Source organism: Cydia splendana, chromosome 12 (genome assembly GCF_910591565.1).
Source record: "Cydia splendana chromosome 12, ilCydSple1.2, whole genome shotgun sequence".
Lineage (NCBI taxonomy): Eukaryota > Metazoa > Arthropoda > Insecta > Lepidoptera > Tortricidae > Cydia > Cydia splendana.
Window position 1 is genome coordinate 17,841,566 of NC_085971.1, and position 14,302 is coordinate 17,855,867.

The 14,302-nt window shown below is 36.6% G+C and overlaps 1 protein-coding gene and 1 long non-coding RNA gene across 3 annotated transcripts in view; one reads left to right on the plus strand and one right to left on the minus strand.

The window, feature by feature from the left end:
- LOC134795643 (low-density lipoprotein receptor-related protein 2) overlaps positions 1 to 14,302 on the plus strand; it is a 404,540-nt gene that overhangs the window by 22,992 nt on the left and 367,246 nt on the right. The window lies entirely within an intron of this gene.
- Positions 3,053 to 5,297, minus strand: LOC134795836 (uncharacterized). The gene is made up of 2 exons (XR_010144867.1): positions 4,909 to 5,297; positions 3,053 to 4,009 (listed from the first exon to the last, which is right to left on the minus strand). It is a non-coding gene; the product is annotated as an uncharacterized LOC134795836 (long non-coding RNA).

A 14,302-nucleotide genomic window follows, 5' to 3' on the forward strand; every position in this document is an offset into this window, starting at 1 on the left:
AATCAACTCTATTTCCTAGGGTATAGGCTCAAATTTCGGTGGCAAATTTTGGATTTTTCGTTTGTACGGCTGGGCCTTAGAAGGCTATGAAAGTAACAGATGTAGTGCATAATTATTTTCCATCGTATTTTCACGGAAACGTACGAACGTGTCTTGATATTTCAGTCAGTCTCGGTATAAATCGTACTGAGGTTGACTAAAGTAGCATGACAAATACGAACGTTTCCGAGAAAATACGATGGAAAACAATTATGCACTACATCTGTACTAAAGATGCAACGGATAGTTGTTTGGCCGGATACCGGTTACCGGATGTTCGGCCTGACCATCGGCCGAATATTCGGTATCCGGCCGCCGAAAATTCGGATTTCGCGATTTTGGGGTTGGTCCCATAGTAAAAGTTGCTCAGTATAATCCCAAAACCTCCCTGGCAACGGGAATGCACTTTTGGCCACCCTGTAGTTTTAATTATTTTTGCTCACAAACATAATTGTTATCTTGCTGATATGAACTAAACGATTCGCAATCTATGTATAGAAGAAGAAATAGCATCGATCAAGCTATAGTTCGTTTTTTTTAGCATTAGAAATTAGGTAAACAATCTTGATGTGTCTTTTAATTGAAAAACACATTTTAAAAATAAGTTACGGCAAATATGTAACAATTTTGAATCTAATAAGATCATTTATATTCTTCTGCTTTCATAAGTAATAGTTTTTGCATTTTAAAAAGCGTTTTTCAATTAAAAGACATCTCAAGATCGCTTACCTTCTTGCAAGTTCTTTCTAATGCTAAAAAAACGAACTATAGATGTGGGTTCTCATACCATCGCCATCATGCTGTAATGGATCTATTAACTTTTTGCTCCGCGCAACACTGATATACTACTTCTGAGAAAATTGTTTTCCGGATCCGGATTGGGTTGGGTTTAAAATTTAAAACTTACGGACTGATTTGAACTTTAAGATACCTACGTCAAAAATTAGCAAAGTTCGAATCTGGCCGTCAATAATTACAGAAGTTTCGGAGGGTTATATTGTTAAATTTTAATTGTCCATTTATTAGACATAACGATAAAAGGCTGATATTTTTAGGCCGTATTTCTTGACATTGCCGTATCAACAAATTATGTTAGATGACATTCAAAGGTAACTTTTTATATAAACAATGCATATCTGTCGCCAGTTTTCCCTTAGTCGCCTTATACGACACCCACGGGACGAGATGGGGTGGTGCTATTCTTTTCTGATGCCGGCACCACACGGCACAAGATGGAAGGGTGTAGTGCTAAAGGACATGAGTGAGTGCAAGTTATCCGAGGACGATGTCGTGGACAGGGCCAAGTGGAGAAGGTTAAGCAGGAAAGCTGACCCCGCCACCATGTGGGATGGATAGCTAGGAAGAGAGATAGAGAGAGAGAGTTGTAAAACACCACTGAAAAAGGATTTTCGGAAATTTAATCCCAAAGTAAAAGTGGGGTTGAAAGTATTTAGCGGATTAGTAAAAACGCTCAAAGAATCTCCCGTCATTATTATTGATTGACCACATTGTTGCATTCTATTATTATCCACAGTCAGTTTAACCTTATAACTGAAAACATAGGAATAATACCACAGAATAAATAATAGTACTAGGTACAGAAGGTTCACTCTCTAACAAAACGCGTCTATTATGACAGATATGACCGCTAGGTGGCGCAAGCGCGAGCAAGCGTCCGTTCCATGGCGGTGCGCGGCAACTACTATGGCTAGATACCAAAATTGGTGTGGGCCGCATGTACTTGTAGCGACGCGACGAAATCGCGGAGTGAGCCACGCCACGCCTGATATACAAGGTGTCCCAAGAAGTAGTGATATACTGAAGCTGGGAGGTAGAGGACCTAGAGGGCTATTTGAATCACCCCCATGTATGTTCCGCGATTTTTCGTATTTTCGGAGTTATGATTTTTTTTAATTCCATTCAAAGATCTAACGACAGTAAATGTTACCATACTGAATTGGCCTCTGTATCAGCTTAGCACACAAATTAAATCAAGCATCTACCGCAATAATTCACGTCACCATAAATAAAAATCTCATCGTACTCGGCGAAAGGTGAAAAATTAAAAAACTCATAACTCCGAAAACACGAAAAATCGCGGAACATACATGGGGGTGATTCAGATAGCCCTCTAGGTCCTCTACCTCCCAGCTTCAGTATATCACTACTTCTTGGGACACCTTGTATATGTATGTAATACACACAATCAGACCAACAAATCCATGTTCCAGCGTCAAACACAGCAGTGTGTACGACAACAACTCCGGCCGGCAATGAACTCTATCCGTCACAATCACAACCAATTGTATGGAGTGTCCCACTTATACAAACACGTTTTTACACTCAGCGGTTTGGAGATATTATAATACGGAACGGTACGATTTTATATTTACGTTTTTGTAATAGGTACAGGAGAAACGTAGAATGGTCGGACAGACAGACAGACAGACGCACGAGTGATCCTATAAGCCACTATAAGGGTTCCGTTTTCTCCTTTTGTAGTACGGAAATCTACAAACTAAAGCGACTAAGAAGAAGATGAAGGCGAAGATGGCCGATGGGGTCGAAAAGTGCTCGAGTGGAGACCGCGGACTAGCAAGCGCAGCGTAGGACGTCCACCCACAAGATGGACAGACGACCTTGTTAGGCCCTGGGTTTTCTGACCACCCGTCGCCGGCGGCCGGCGACCGACGCGTGTCCGCCGCCGACGACGTTCGGATGTTTTGTTCGGGAATGTTTGAGGGTGGTTTCTCTGAAACGCCGCCGGCGGCGGGTAGGTCGACGGGCGAAGGTCACACGCTGCACGCGTCGGTCGCTATCATTTTTGTAGAATAGCGACGGACGGCGGGTGGCGTCTTGATATTGAAAATGTCTCATTTCAATAAAGACAACGATGAATTATTAATAAATCTAATACGTTGTAATCCTATATTGTTCGACGCGTCTGACAAAGATTATAAAAATAACAATTTAAAGCACAGAAAATGGGAAAATATTAGTGAAACAATGAAAATTCCAGGTGAGTGTTTATTTACAATTTTACATTCTTAGTACCTATAATTACACCATATTTAATTGCCATGTCACTGACCCTTGAGGTGAACATATATAGTCTTTCAACTCATTTCTTAAATTTATTCCTGCGACTCCACCTACACCACCAGTCCGTCGAAGTGCCGTCAAATTGCTTTGATTCGTGTTATTGTTGCTGGTATTAGAGTTTGTGGGGTTTTCATTGCTTTTATTTTCCATTAGCATGTTATGAAGACAGCAACTTGCGAGAATTAAGTAGTCTACTGTGTCTGTGTTTTTGAGTAATATAGGTGTATGAAACACTCGGAAAACATTAGATAATATACCAAACGCACTTTCCACAGTTCTTCGTGCACGACTAAGCCTGTAGTTGTATTGTCGTTTAAGAATATCTACTTGACTTTGGGCATTAGAATATGGCTTCATAAGTCTAGGCAATAACTTGAAGCCCCCATCTCCTATGACAAAGTGTGGAAAATAAATATCTGAACCTGGTAATCTTGCGTCACCAGGAAAAGGAAATCCACCATGTTCGATCTGCTTTCCTAGTACCGATTTTGAAAATATACCACTGTCTCCCTCTTTTCCATAAGATCCAATATCGACGCATATAAATTTGCAGTCTGCATCCACTAAGGCCATTAACACGACAGAAAAAAAATGTTTATAGTTATAAAATAACGATCCACTGTTTGGCGGACATTGCACACGGCAGTGCTTTCCGTCCAAGGCACCGCAACAGTTAGGAAAATTCCATTTAGCTAAAAAGTTACTTGCAACATTTTTTAAAAGTTCTTCTGTCACTTGTGGTAAATATAATGGTTTTAAATGCTTACAAATAGCTCTAAATGTTGCATAAAATATTTTTGACAGATGTGATTGACAAATACGATACTGGTATGCTAGCGATCGTAAACTTTCTCCTGTTGCCAAGTATCTGAAACAGAAAAAATATAAGTAAGTATTAAACGTAACTTTAATGAAAACTTTTATTTAGTTTCAGATTTAAAAAAACGCTGGAAACATTTAAGAGATCACTATATGAAGAAAAAGAAAGCGGCTTCAGGCACTGGCCAAGCGAAAAATGATAATAACACATGGGAATATATGTCACAATTGACTTTTCTGTCACAAGCACCATCACAGCGACACACGCTTACAAATGTAGAATCAGAGGTTCAAATAAGTGAAGAACAAAACGAGAGTATATGTGAAGAAAACACACCTCAAAATACATCTCAAGATAGTGTGTATCTAGATCTAGATAAAAATATGAGTGTAGATTCTCCACAAAATACTGATGACTCGTTTGTGGAGCCTACTGTAAAAAAACGTAAAAAAACGAATGATTTAGTTTCTCTTTTAAAACACAGGCAAGACGAAAGAGCACGTGTTTTTGATAAATTATTATCAGACCCAAAAAAGTCTCCTATACACAAATTTTTTGAGTCGATGGCAGATATTGTTTGCGAACTTCCACCGCATCTTATTGCTGAGGCCCGCTTGAAAGTTTGTCAAATGGTTAATGAACTAGAAATAAAGAATAGCCAATCATTGTCATTAACACCTATGCCGTCAAGTTACGATTCTTCTGATAGCTGGCCTTATTAAATTTAATAAGTAAAGTAAGGTGAACCTAATTATGTATTATAAAAAAATGTTGATTTTTTGATTAAGCAAATAAGAACTGTCTAAGTATATGGCTACATATTTGTAAACATTAACTTTTTGTTAAATTTTGTTACCTGATGATAGGAAATGAAAGCTACCTACCTAATTTTCAATTACAAATAAATGATTATTTTTGTTTCGATTTATTTTATTAAATGTACATACCTTATCGACACCGCTAGTTTTTGAGCTGGAGAAATAGGCACAGGATATTTATTACTTCGCTTCGTAGTAATATCACTTTCAATCAGATTCAATACTTTTGCAAACTGTTCTCGAGTTAGTCGAAAATAAGATGTAAATTTTTCTTCATTGCACATCAAGTGTTTGAGAACCAGGTTAAAAAATGCACCTTCATTTTCCCGATTTTTAAATATATCGGTTGGCTCTCTTTTATTTTTTGATAATATTAATATTTCATCGTCTTCTTCTTCTTCTAACAATAAAAATGTTAGTATTTTTCTATTCATTTCATTTAAAGCACAGCACACCAATTCTCAAAGCGGGCACAATGCGACTGAGCTCCTTCCCCGACGACGGGTGGCCGCGGGCCAGAAAACCCACGCACCCGCGACCGACGGCGTGTGGCACAGCGTGCGACGCACGTCCAGACGCCGCCGGTCGCGTGTGACGGGCCAGAAAAACCACGGCCTTAAGGGCGCTTCCAACCGGTACGAATGGAGGTCCAAGGGGGAGGCCTATGTTCAGCAGTGGACGTCTTATGGCTGAGATGATGATGATGAAAGCGACTAATGTATAGTTCTTAACTTCATTAACTGCAAAATTATAATTTCTAAACTAAATAGGTGACTAATTTCAAGAAAATATTTTCGCATTAATTGCGCTCGTTCCAACGAAAGTGTTTATTGTTAATTACTTTAAGCTAATTGCATCCTTGTTATTCGCTAATAAGTTTACGAACGTGACTTTGTATACTTAAAACTGTTTAAGTTTAATAAAATAATTCATACAAATAGCTACTTTAATGTCTAAGGAGGAAGAAGCAAATTGTATAGTGTCGGTAAGTTAGCGATTTACTGAAATTTCAACTACATTTCCACGTTTTAGACTGAGATTGTGGTTTAGTTTATTTCTTCCTGAGTTTAATTACTTAAAACTTAACTAACAGAATAAAGTTTAGCCGTGAAGAACAGAAAAAAAAGTCAAAACATACTTTAGGTCAATACGGATAAGTGTGGCTGCGGCATGTTTATATTGTTTATACCCTGTTTAGTGTTTATTGCGAGTTCATACATTTGTTAGAGTCTGTGCGGAAAGAGAAGAGTCGTGAAATGTATGGAGCCCATACATTCCACGACTCTTCTTTTTCCGAACAGACTCTACTAGCATTAACACAAGTATTTATTTAAAACGTCTATTTATTTTCATTGATCTCTTAACACAGAAAGAAGAATTGGATTAAGAACATGCACATCAAACTATTACGCTTATGCTCACTCGTTATTCCGGTATGGTATTCTACTCTGGGTTGTTAATATAACTATCTCCGTTTCTTTTATCGTGCACGTGCAGAGTAAAAAATTGAAAGAAAAAAGAATAGGTAACTGTATTTATTTTGTAAATAGACAAATAAAATCTATATATTTTTAAGTCTGCTGAGGTATTTATATTTTGTACAGCTTTGTAGGCAAATGCAGCTTTACTCGATTAAAATGGAAAAGTTACATAGAACATAACAGTAAGGCATATTTTTTGCTTCGTCATGTCGAAACATGCATTGTTACTAAAAAAACAGAATTATGCTGAAAATCTATTGTTATACGCGAGTCGTGAGAGTGTCAAAGAAATAAAATACGGTAGTTTCAAACTGTCTTACTTTCCTTTAAGTGAGCTTGAAAGTTAGACTTAAGTACACAGTGAATATGGTTTATATTAAATCAGGCATAATGAAATTATACAGTTTTGTAATATATATTCGTATTTGTAATAATGCAACTAGAAACCAGACAGGATGTATTTAATTTATTTAATTGTACCAGCAGAGTAAATCAGTTGCTTCCTAAGTAAATTAAAATGAGAATAGATTAAATGAATTACGAGTAAGTAATAGGTTCTTCTTCCTACAAATATTCGTTTGAAAGTTTCAAGTTAGAAGGATTTATGAAATGTTCTAAAATGTCCCACTGCCCTTTTTTGTCCTTTTCATCTGCATACAAAAGTGCAAAAGAGAGACCGCTATACTAGCTCGTTAACGTGGATAGAGTATGAGTCCCTAGGTACAAAAGTCATTTAACTCTACGTCTACAGTACTTTATCTGTCTAGCCTTACCAGTACGCCCATTATGGATGGCTTTATCCATGTGACAAAATATTTGTCACTTTTTAACAGAGTGCGTACCGTTTTATCACGCTGTCACGTAGAGAGACCATACATTTTGACATCAAATTGCTGTCTAAATGATGTCATTGACTTGTCATTTAGTTATCATTCGCGCGTCCATTTCCCTCGTACTGGTCCTTAAATGTATTGGCGCGAACGAACGCGCGGATGAACGGCGACAAAATGATCATTTAGATATAATTTTGATGTCCAAATGCAAGTTTGAATTAGCCTCCAGCACCTTTAAGTGCAATAGTCGCAAACTACACCTTTTAAAACAAAGTCCCCCTCCGCGTCTGTCTGTTTGTGTGTATCGCAATAAACTCGAAGACTACCAAACGGATTGTCATGCGGTCACCTATCAATAGAGTGATTGTTGAGGAAGGTTTAGGTGTATAATTTGTTAAGGTTTTGTGTAATAGTGGTAACAGACTATCGCACCTAGGGTTGCCAACTTTTTTTGGTGGAATATAGTATTTTCCAGAATAAGGAATAAAAATATAGTACATTCCAAAAAAATATAGTTTCAGATAAAATACTAAACATGAGTGTAATATACGTTTAATCGGAAATATAGTATTTTAGCGTACTATATATTTTTCCAAAAGTATATAGTACAGAGAGCCAAAATATAGTACAATACTATATAATATAGTACGGTTGGCAACTCTAATCGCACCGCACCAAGGTCATTGCGCGACGCACCCATAAGTAAAGGTTCCGTCACACATGCGCGTTTTCCGGGCGGGGCGTGAGCGCGGCGTGACCGTTTTATATGTAAAACCGGCGCGCCCCGCTCACGCGCCGCCCGCAAAACGCGCCTGTGAGACGGAGCCTTAAGAGCGAGAAAGCGATATTTCTTTCTCGCTCTTACTTATCGGTGCGTCGCACAATGACTTTGGTGCGGTGCGATAGTGTGTTACGGCCTTAAAACGTGCGAAGAAACGTGGCTGGGTCGCAAATGTCCAATAAACCAGTAAATTCAGCACGAGTATGACAGGTTGCCGAGCGTGATAATTAAATGCTCAATAACCGAGTGCCTCGCCTTGTCTAACTTAACGACTTGAGGCGCATACTGTTTACAGCTATGCCATTTTGTGTTAAAACGCTGAAATTATGAGGATAAATGGTGTAGCCATATACACGAGTATAGGCCAAAGGCGAGCATAATTTTTTCTTGATTTTTGGAGGCACGTTTTTATCGTAGAGTTTATTTATCTTATACGGAGTTTATATGTATATTTTTGCTTATTAAGATATTATCTTATTAAAAATAATTTAGCGGTTACAGTTGCGATACAACAAATTGGGCCAAATTACTGTTTACTTAATTAGACACAATTTTGATTTTTGTGGCCAGTCAAGTTTGTTCAATAAATACGTGCACGAACGTTTAACTTACCTTAATAATGAAACGCAAAGAAACATAAAATTTATTAAATTTAATATACAAAGCTTCTTATACCAGGTCTATTCTAAAAGAAGATTCAATAGATTTGTTGGGGATAAAGGGTCGTATTTGGGCGAGAGCATAGATATTAAGACCCACAGGTCTTAATATCCTACACCACACACCGATTCGGTGTCACCGATCGGGCCACAGCCCGATTCGAACTTTAAGATACCTACGTCAATTAATAGATCTAGAAACGATATGGCTTAGATATGTCAGTGTCAAATGTGATGTTTCTTCAAACAAAAACATCACTTTTGACACTGACACATCTAATCCATTTCGTTTCTAGATCTATTAATTGACCTATCTTAAAGTTCGAATCGGGCAGCTGATCTTGGTTCTACGAGCACTGATATAAGGGATTTGCAGTCTTGCTAGTTACACACGACGGTCTTCAGCAAAAACACGTCTCACATTGAGATGACATTTGAATAATGATAACTTGTTTGTTTCAGGTATGGCGCAACTTATAGTAACATCGCAATATTCATACATATTTACCACGATATTTGTAATGCGTATTGGTAAGTACTAAGTACCCTTAGTTCAGTTTTTAGTTTTTGCTAAGAGATCCGTGTATTTTTTTTGTATTGCACACTAATTGAAACAATGTTTTTATATTTTGTTGTATGGCATCTGGAACAAATCCAACTAATTGCGAGGGTAAGGTGGTAAAATATATTCGAACAAAGCATTGCTTTTTTTGTAACAATTGTGAATTTATTGCCCAAAATATGTGTTTAAAAATTAATATTTTTACTTAATCCTCCAGAGATTTAATAGGTACTTTATTAAATTAATTCGATAGATACTTAAATAAAATATAGTAATCTAATAATTAAACGTGCTTTCACTAGTCACTGCACTTCAGTACACTTCAAAACAATTAGTCAGTAATTGAATTAACTCAAAATGTGTTTAAAACAATCGAGTAGCATAACGTAATAATAATAAGAGATAATGGAAACACAGCGTTTATACCGAATTATCCAATTTTGTTTAACGGCGAATGCAGAGGTGTTAATACTATATAATAGCTGCAATGTTGCAGACGTTTAATTTTAAGAGGGAGGGGAGAGGGGAGGGGTTTTTAGCACGTGATCGTCGATACAAAAAGAGAAAGCGTTTTTCCACTTGTAAATATTTTCCATTCTCCATGATTATTTAGTATGTTATTGACATATGAAAAAGTAGGTTTATAGGTTTGTCCTTTTTTCAAAATTTGCAATACAAAAAAAAATATTTAAAAAAAGCAAGACCTATATATTATGCTGAAGCGATCGATATCAAAATCAAAGTGATATTGTCCCATACAACAAACGTGTTTTTTTTACTGTTTTTTTGCGTAATGGTACGGAACCCTTCGTGCGCGAGTCCGACTCGCAATTTTCTATAGTTTTTGTCTATTTTTTGACTAGTGTAAAACATTCCTCTCCCAAAAACCGGGGCCATGTTAATTATTCTTGCCGCGATTATCAACACAATGGGCGATCATTTTTATCTCATAGAATCCGTTTATATCAAAGAGTTGCTGGTTACATAACATCGTGCCCCAGAGATTTAGAATAGAAATATGTGTACGGCACGGCGTCTTATGCTTTGAAATCTTTGAATCTTTGATGGTCACTGAATTGTCAAAGGTTAAGTTGTAGCAACTACAAGTTGTGCATGTGAAAAAAATCTCAAAAATTTAATTGGTTAGAATGCCCGTAGAGGCCGACAAAATCAGTGCTTTATTACGCGCGTTTACCTAAACGTCCATAAGAAAAAAAGCATTCCTAATTTAGTGAGTCTGTATTCAAAAAATGTATCTATTAAACGGCTAGATGAGAAGACGTGCTAATAGAAACCAATACTTGTTATTTAGATATTACGTAACAAAAGGTGTACAATTTCAACGACTAAATCTATCAATTTTACATTTCTGCTCTAAAATCGTTACCGGCCTCTTAAACGTAAGTAAACGACAGCGATTGTTTTTTTTACAAATGGATACGCTGGAGCGCACCTTAAATTGAGCGTTTTTTTTTCACACCGTCGGCGCTGTTATAAGCTGTGTAGTCGCAAAACATTTACTTATCTCCAAGTCCCAGGCGCTGTTCGACGCTGCACTGTTGATTCAATATAATTAACGTCATATAGAAGCGTCTTGTAGGTCAACGCTCATTGGAATCTAGAGCACACTCAAATGCCACTAGGCTACCTACCGCCTACATCGAATTTCAAAAAATATCTACAGTAAAACCCGGAAAATACGTTTATGACGGTTTTCTGCGACAACATTTTAGATTGGCATATTTTTTTTGTAGCCTATTAAGGTGTCCTACTGCTGGGCAAAGGCCTCTCCCCTTGTCTTCCACGAGTCCCGACATAGCGCCTGCTCAGGCCAGTTACTGAGAAAGGTGTCTAGGTCGTCCCGCCATCTCCATCTGGGCCTGCCGCGTCCGCGTCCTCCATCTGGCTTCTTAGATTGGCATATCTATAACTTATTATCATCAATTTTTCACGGTTAATACGATTTCCCGCTTATGCGTGTTTTTGGCATGGTCCCTTCAGAATCTTCTTAAGATGACAGTGGAGGACCCGCGCGAAATCACCTTTTCGTACAAACGTTTGTCCTCATTGTCCTTTGGGTCCTTGGGTCAAAAGTAGCCCAAATTTGATCACATGATTTCTGGACGAGCTTTGAGAGATGCAACGATTTTTTTTGCACTTTATACAGTTACAAGGAGAGTATTCTAGAAGCTTAAAAAACATAATACTGAGTTATATTTTCTTTAAAACATGTAGAAAACTTAAAAACATGTAAGGTACTGTGCTCATTTGCCTCAAAAATTCTAAAATTGTCATTTTACCTACTTCCTTACGACTTGAAAAAGTATTTAAAACATTTTCCAAATATGCCAGTTAGTGTTAACACATACTTGAAAGAGTTTGAATATTAATCATACATCTGTGCAAATATAAAATATCATACAATATAATATGCTGATCAAATACAAATGTCGTTAAATATGATGTATATGTCAAGTATATACCTAATTAATTCTTAATAAAAGACGAAATGATTGACAAATTGTTTTTTAGCAAGCAACCTCTCGGTCAAAATAAGTAAAATCGCGCTAAAATGAGCATCCAGTCTCATAATATTCGTTGAATTAGCAATCTTAGCTAAGCGGGCGAAGTGTTCAAAATGATCTGATTGATATACATCTTTATTATTAGAGAATAAGAGTGCGAGTAGATATTTTTGAACACCTCACCTCTTAGCCAAATCTGCTATTGTACCTTTTAAATTAAGGCCAGAGTTAAAAAAAGTAAATATTTTATTTTATTGGCTTTAGTAAGTGTTTTTACAATATAGGCTACGATCTTCTTTTGAGCAACAATTATGCTTGTGACAGAAAACCCCGCTGATCAAAAAAAATATAATCTCAAATGTATTTTGAAACCCATTAATAGGCTTTATTCCGAAACACAACAACCATTCGCAAATAAACCCCGAACTTTTCACAAGGGATATAAATCTTTTTCTCACTCCATTACAATTTTAAGGTCCAAATGGGACAAAGGAAATCCTTCATTTCCGTAGCCGATTGAGGTCCGAATTGTGATATTAAAAAGCGATCGTCCCAAATTAGTAGCGCACCTGAATTGAGCACGGCTCGGTGGTCAAAGGTGGGGTTTGGGGTCAGTGGGCGTTTTCGGAAAAAAATATTTGGGTCAAATATCACTGTCCCACGACTTTGGTATACTTTTTTACCGTCAAATACTGTTTTAAAGTGTACTACATGTATACAAAAATTGTAAAGTGATTTATTATCTGAGTATTTATAGTAAAACAACTGATTAAATGGTACTTAAAAGTAAAAAAAATGTACAAAAACTGAAGAAAAGGAGATGATTTTTGAGTGTCCCATGCACACTTTGCATACTTTGGATCCAAATATTATATACCTGCCGCCTTCTAGGCCCGAACCTGGTTGTAATGTGATAAGATCGTATTAGCCAAAATCTATTTAAAATCTCATTTCATAGCACCTAAAGCAAAAATTTGCACAAATGTTTAATTTATAGTTGTCCTTTAAAATCGATGGAGTGGAAATTTCCACTCACGTCACGGAGTTTTTGCCAACTTAGTTGCAAAAATCTACTAATATCTAACGCATTTTTACATTATTGTAATATTATCATCCTGTATTACCCGGTGTTTGGAATTTATAAGGCAGTTGGGCTCGAAAATGCAAGGTTTAGTTTGTGCGTCACGCTGTGCAGAAATTTATTTTCCACAACGAACGGGATTAAGCTGAAGGTAAGGAAACAGTTATTGACTAAATTTATATGAATTTTAATAGATTATTATGTGTTGTATGATATCAAATAATTTTTTTTTTTTTTTTTTTTGAGAGTATAAAACATTTATTTACATACAAATAATTAGAATTAAGAAAATTCTAAGGATCAAACCGCTATTTCGCTTTATTTACCAACCGGCATGCCTACGTCACATCCAAAACGTTACGTGATGTATTAGTGGAACAAAAAAACGTGACGTATGGAATGAAAATGCACGGCTTACATGCCGTCATTTTAGTATTAATTAACCTGCCAAAATATAGTACAAATAATTTTATTCTAGCTTCATATATTCATGTCAACTTAACTATTAGGTAATTACACACTTAACTGGTGTGATGCACTCCCATAAATAATTACTTACATATGTCATTTTACTCATTTTTATTCCTATAAGGTACTATTTAAGATTTATTGTAAAAAAGACTAAAAGTACCTTACCAACAAGTGATGTTAACCTTTTTAATTTTATTATACATTATAACTTTATAGATAGTTTTTAGGTAGTATAGATATTAAACTATCTATTATCTATATACCTAACACGTAAAGCGGAGAGCTGGTAATTGCGCTCCTATGAAATACAATTTAGTAGGTACATACATAGATAAATAGAAAATTCAATAAGTGGGAAAGAAGAATTTCGCCAAAGTCTCGCACGTGCGAAAAGGAGCGAAACCTGAACGCTTTAAAACGCGCCGTTGCCGGTTTGATCAACCGCTCTGCTATCACGCGCGCAACGTTGTCACTCTTATACAGCGAAGCGAGATACTGTACTTGTGTGTGTAATGGACGCACACAGACGCGTAGGCCCGGGCGCGCCTCGCTGCATTATTTTGTCACTTTTCGTTCGGCACTGGCAAGTGGCAGGAAGCGTTTATTTATTCCTTATCATTATTTCGATTTAACTGTTTGACCCGGCTGACGTTTACGGAACTTGATATCTTTCTTCTACTTGTGACTTGGCTTAATTGTTTATTGGACTTTGCTGATCAGCTTATCGTTTTGGACTCCGTGAGTTGTCACTACCTATTGGATTATTTCATCTGCCTTTACTCAAGTAAGTACCTATGCCTTTTTTATACCTACGTGTTATTATTTACAAAACTTCTGGTTATATTATTACAAATTGGCACCTAATTATGTCACGTATAGTATTGTAAGTAGATTTGTATAATTATTTTAAGAGAAATCATGGTAGTTAACAATAAAGTTATTAGGTTAGTTTCGTAAAAAGGTTAGTCAAAAGAGTAGGGAAAATAAGTAGGTATGTACCTAGTTATATACGAACTTACACAGTGATTGCACATTGGTTGTTGTGAAGTGTTAGAAATTGATAAATATCTTTATATAGCTGTTCATAAAACAGTGTGAAAATTCGTAACAAATTGGATTTAAGTTCAGTT